Genomic DNA, 5,811 nt, shown 5'->3' on the forward strand with positions numbered 1-5,811 from the left:
AAATAAGAGAGAACGGGACTATTTAACCACAGACCACCCAGTCATTCCAACCTTCTACTTGGTACCCAAGGTACATAAGTCCACTGATAGGCCACCAGGGAGACCAATCATCTCTGGGTTGGGGGGCCTATATGAAAAACCATGTGCCTATTTGGATTTTTTCTTACAGCCGGTGGTAAAGTCTTTGGATTCCTATGTGCGTGACTCATCCCATCTGATTGAAATCTGTGAAGGCTTAGGCTACGTTCACATTAGCGTCGCGTCGCTGTTGCGTCGGCGACGCAGCGGCGACGCACGGAAAAACGCGCGCGTTTTGCGACGCGTGCGTCGTTTTTTGACGAAATCGGATGCACAGAAAATGCAACTTGTAGCGTTTTCTTGCGTCCGACGCTAGCGTCTAAAACGACGCACGTGTCGGAAAACGCGTGCAAAAAGACGCACGCGTCCCCTATGTTAAACATAGGGGCGTGTCGCCGCTGCGTCGCCGACGCAACAGCGACGCACATTAGCGTAACGCTAATGTGAACGTAGCCTTAGAAGTCCCTGATAAAGCGATTCTAGCAACTCTGGACGTGGAAGCGTTGTACACGAACATTGGACATGATTTGGGTATGAGAACCACATCTTATTTTTTAAGTAAACAATCTACGGGGGACAGGGCCCATGATACTTTCATCTTACAATTACTCAAATTTGTCCTGGAGAAAAATTACTTTGTATTCGATAGGGAATACTATAAACAAACATCTGGTACAGCTATGGGGGCGAAGTGTGAGCCCTCATACGCGAATCTCTTTATGGGGTGGTGGGAGGAGACACATGTACAACAACTGGCGGATTTTTCGAAATATGTGATAAAGTGGCTACGTTATATAGACGACATTGTCATCGTATGGTCAGGGACATTTGAGGGTTTGAACACCTTTGTAGAGGGACTCAACAATAATGTTTGGAACATCAAATTGACATCCTGTTTTTCCACTACCTCTGTTGAGTTCCTAGATCTAAAACTGATGATAGACCAAAATCGGATCAGAACCACACTATTCCGGAAAAGGACGGCCACAAATAACCTCCTCCATTTTGAGAGTTTCCACCCGATGCACCTCAAAAAGGGAATCCCAAAAGGGCAATTCCTCAGACTACGGAGGAATTGCAGCCGCACAGAAGACTTCATTGAGGAATCCCGCCGTTTGACTGACAGATTCCGAGATCGAGGGTATCCTCGTAGGACTATATCAAAGGCCTTTGAGACATCAAGGGAGAGGACAAGAGAGGAAGCCTTAAGAGCACGGGTAAGACCTGTTTCAAATACAATCAATGTAATCACCCAATACAACAACCAGTGGAGTGACATCTATCGTATATTGAATACAAATTGGGGCATTTTGAAAAGTGAACCAAAATTAAGGCCCTTTATTGGAGATCGACCTAAAGTGGTGGCAAGAAGGGCAAAAAATCTTAAAGACCATTTGTCCAATAGTCATTTTAGACGCCCAGCCACAAAATTAAGAACCAACCATCTAAACAGAGGCTCGTTCCCGTGTGGGAGCTGCTCAATTTGCCCCAAGATGATCGCTAGTATGAGGATCACAGTTAAACAACAACAAATACAGTCTAAGACATACTTTAATTTCCGTTCACGCAACGTTGTTTATGCTTTGGTCTGTAGTTGTGAGAGAATCTACGTTGGTCAGACAACACAGGAGATACGACGCAGGACACAGCAACATCTGTCCAATATAGCCACCGCAAGATCAGATAAAGCAAAAGGTAAAAACTTAACATCAGTGGCGGCACACTTTTTGGAAGCCCATGCGGGTTCAGGGGATTCTCTAAGAGTTATGGGTTTGGAAAAGGTCAACACCAACATTAGGGGTGGTAACATAACAGAAGAACTTTTACGTCGAGAGGCCAGATGGATTTTTGATCTAGATAGCTTGGCACCCAATGGTCTGAACGAGGAGCTGTTATATTCTGGCTTCTATAAAAAGAAATGACCTTTATGGCTCCTCTGTCTGACCATGGGTGAGGAACTTTCACATATGTTAAGTTCAAACCCCCCCCCCCTTTTTTCGACCACCCCACCCCTTCCCTTCCCCTCCCCCCCCCCCCCTCCTTCCCTTGGGTGTTTTTTTTTGTTGTTTTTTTTTTCCCTCTTTTTCTTGATTTTGTAATTATTTCTTCCTTATTTATTTATACTTTTTTCCTTCCTTTTTCCTTGCAGTGGTCTACTACCTCTAATGGGTTTGATGGGATTTGAGGAAAAAATCTACCCATTACGAAAATAAGAAGAAAAGAAAAATTATATGGACTACATATTATACTTCGTTTTTTCGGTATCTGGGTAACAGAATGATTTGCACCCCATCTGTGCTACTATTTCAGAGTTGTCCAATGACCCATAAACACAATAGGCAATATATATATTGGATATTAGCTAAGAGATTATGTCCCCATCAGCTACAAATTCAAAAACGTCTGTAAATAGAACCTACAATTATTAAGATATGTGTCCTGCAGGAGCAAAAAGAGGTTGCGTCCTTTTTTTTTTTTTTTTTTTTTTACCCTAGGGGTGGGATCTATAATTGGAGCCTTAGTGCTTCTACATAAGCTTTGTGTTCATGTTTACTGGGGGCAGGATGGGGATTAGCCATCAGATCCAAAAGCGCCAGCATTTAAAATAGGGATATGACATGGTGCCATGTGGTGCGAGCACCGGGTGCTAAACTCGGGCACCCAGAGCATTAACATAAATGTGATTATGCACTGACAAGGGGCAAGGACATGGGCTGGCTGTTGAGCCCGTTTGCACCTGTACATACATAGAGACCAAGCAGAATGCTCTGCCTGTGTAAAAGTATAATCATGGGGCAGCTTTTCGTCTCTGCACTCTGGAAAGCATATGGTGCGTAGACGCAGGTTTTTCCTATGTGGCGAGATATATTTCCACTGCCGGTTCTGTCTATAGGCTGGCTGTTGAGCCCGTTTGCGCCTGCGCATATATAGAGACCAAGCAGAATGCTCTGCCTGTGTAAAGGCGCAATCATGGGGCAGGTTTCGTCTCTGCGCCTTGGAAAGTATACGGTGCGCAGGCGCAGGTTTTCCTTATGTGTCACCAGGTGGCAAAATATATTCCCACCGGCGTTTTCTGTTCGCGCTTGCGCACACGCAGCAACAAGGCGCAATGATACAATCCTGCTGCCGGACTTTGTCCGCACCTGCGCACAAGCAGTAACAAGGCGCATTGATCTAACGCACAGGCGCTTTCAACCCCGCACCAATGCTTCCGGTGTATGACATCACACGCCGAGGCTGCTCCTGTTTCCGGCTTCTCACACCTGAGATCCAGGTAAACAGAACAGAAATGGTTTAAATAGCGAATATCATACAAGGAATATACTCACCTTGAGAAAGACACCTGTGTGTGTCGGAACGCGTGGGCTTCCACACTCCTTCATATACTGGCTGCACCGCTGCTCTAAGGGACCAGGGGGCGACCGTTAAGTGACTGTAGAGGACTGCCTAGGGATAAGTATATGCTTTTTTCTTTTCCCACTAAGTGGTCATGGGTCAACCTATTATGTACCCTGTATAGAGACTATTGACTCATAATTAGGGCTGTGCCTGTATGTACATCTCTGGAGATCCAATCCTAGGTATGGCTAGAGACTCTATCTATTATTTAGGTATGCACATTTGCCGTGTTTAAACACTAGAGGGTATAAGTGAACACATATTGCAGTATACTGGACCGAACTCCTCTTATCACATCTGGTACCATCAGTCTAGAGGCCCCAGGATATATAGATATTATTGGTATATGTTATCTCAATGCAGCATTATCAGTAGTCATAAATTGGTGCAATAAGATATTTTGCAATGCCAGAACATTTGTCTACATAAGTGTATTTCACACGTAATGGTGGTTTTTTGTAACAATGGAGTTTTTTACTCGTTGGAGTAATTTTAACTGCTTTTAATTGTGTGTAGTATTTCCTTGTAAAAATAAAATTTGATACTTTATTATAAACAACATTTTTGTGTGGAGTTCCAACCTTAATGGGCATGTGCTTCTTTCTTTCTTGTTTATTCTGAGGTACATTTCTACATGCCCGGTAGTGAACCCACTTGATTCATAGGTGTTATTTTGGATGGTGCCCACTGAATCAGGTGTATTTTTGTTATTGATGTTCTGCAGCATGTCAATTGTGCGGATTCCGCAGCGTTTTACACCTGTTCCTCAATAGGAATCTGCATGTGAAAGGCGCACAGAAAACATTGTAAATCCACAAGTAAAATGCAGTGCGTTTTGCCTGCGGATTTTTCAAAAACTGTGCGGATCCGCAACGTGGGCACTTAGGGTTAGGGTTGGAGTTAGGGTTAGGCTTGTGGTTCGGGTTAGGGGTGTGTTGGGGTTAGGGTTATGGTTGGTATTAGGGTTAGGGGTGTGTTAGGTTTGGGATTAGGGTTACGGGTGTGTTGGGGTTAGTATATATCCAAAGGAAAAGGGAGTACCAACCGAATAAAATATAAATATTTTATTGATAACAATTAAAATGAAATAATACAAAACATATATATAAAAGAGTAGGAACAAGGCAGAGTAGCCCTCAAGCAATCCCAGTATATGTTAAATAACCAGGTATATACATATCAAGTACATCATGTCCAGTGAATTCACTGGATATATGCGATTTTTTGGTGGTACACCGTGTGTATTTATTGGTCTAATTTTGGGTAAAGTGTTGGGGTTAGTGTTGGAGTTAGAATTGAGGGGTTTCCACTGTTTAGGCACATCAGGGGCTCTCCAAACGCGACATGGCGCCACCATTGATTCCAGCCAATCTTGCATTCAAAAAGTCAAATGGTGCTCCCTCCCTTCCGAGCTCCGATGTGCGCCCAAACAGTGGTTTACCCAAACATGGGGCATAAGTGTACTCAGGAAAAATTGCACAACAACTTTGAAAAAAAAATGTGGACTAAAATTACTTTTGTGGGGAAAAAAGATTTTCTATTTTCACGGCTCTGCGTTATAAACTGTAGTGAAACACTTTGGGCTTAATAGTGCTCTCCACACATCTAGATAAGCTCTTTGGGGGTCTAGTTTCCAAAATGGGTTCACTTGTGGGGGGTTTCTACTGTTTAGATACATCAGGAGCTCTGCAATTCTGCATTGAAAAAGTCAAACGGCGCTCCTCTTCCAAGCGATGCCGTGCGCCCAAACAGCGGTTTACCCCCACATATAGGGTATCGACTTTCGTGGTCTAATTTCTCCTGTTACCCTTGTGAGAATAAGAATTTGTGGGCGAAAAGATCATTTTTGTGTAAAAAAATAAGATTTTTTATTTTCACGCCTCTAAGTTATAAACTTCTTTGAAACACTTGGGGGCTCAAAGTGCTCACCACACATCAAAATAAGTTCCATAAGGGGTCTAGTTTCCAAAATGGTGTCACTTGTGGGGGGTTTCCACTAGAGTTCAGCTACTTTTACTTTTTTAGGATCGAGTCGGGTTTTGCGAAACCTTACTTTGTCAGAAGTCAGGTCGGGTGAAATCGGCCGATTATTTCCAAAAGTCGGGGGCCGATCGAAACACGAAACCCAATGCAAGTCAATGGGGAATCAAAGTCAGCAGTGAGTGGAGGACAGGGAAAACACCTACAGTGCCCATTTTAATGCCAAAAACATCAATTCTTATTAGTGAAGCTTGTCAATCTTAATTTACTTTATAATAATAATTAGGCATTGAAAACGGGGTCATTTGGCTAAAGTTATGGGGGTAGGGCTGGCTCAAGATGTTCGTGGGCCCA

General features: G+C 43.4%; 1 long non-coding RNA gene across 1 annotated transcript; it reads left to right on the top strand.

Moving 5' to 3' along the window:
• Window positions 1-475: 475 nt before the first annotated feature.
• On the top strand, window positions 476-4,111 carry LOC138667053 (uncharacterized). The gene is made up of 3 exons (XR_011318588.1): window positions 476-1,295; window positions 1,673-1,773; window positions 2,228-4,111. It is a non-coding gene; the product is annotated as an uncharacterized lncRNA (long non-coding RNA).
• The last annotated feature ends 1,700 nt before the right edge of the window (window positions 4,112-5,811 follow it).

Source organism: Ranitomeya imitator, chromosome 2 (assembly GCF_032444005.1).
Source record: "Ranitomeya imitator isolate aRanImi1 chromosome 2, aRanImi1.pri, whole genome shotgun sequence".
NCBI lineage: Eukaryota > Metazoa > Chordata > Amphibia > Anura > Dendrobatidae > Ranitomeya > Ranitomeya imitator.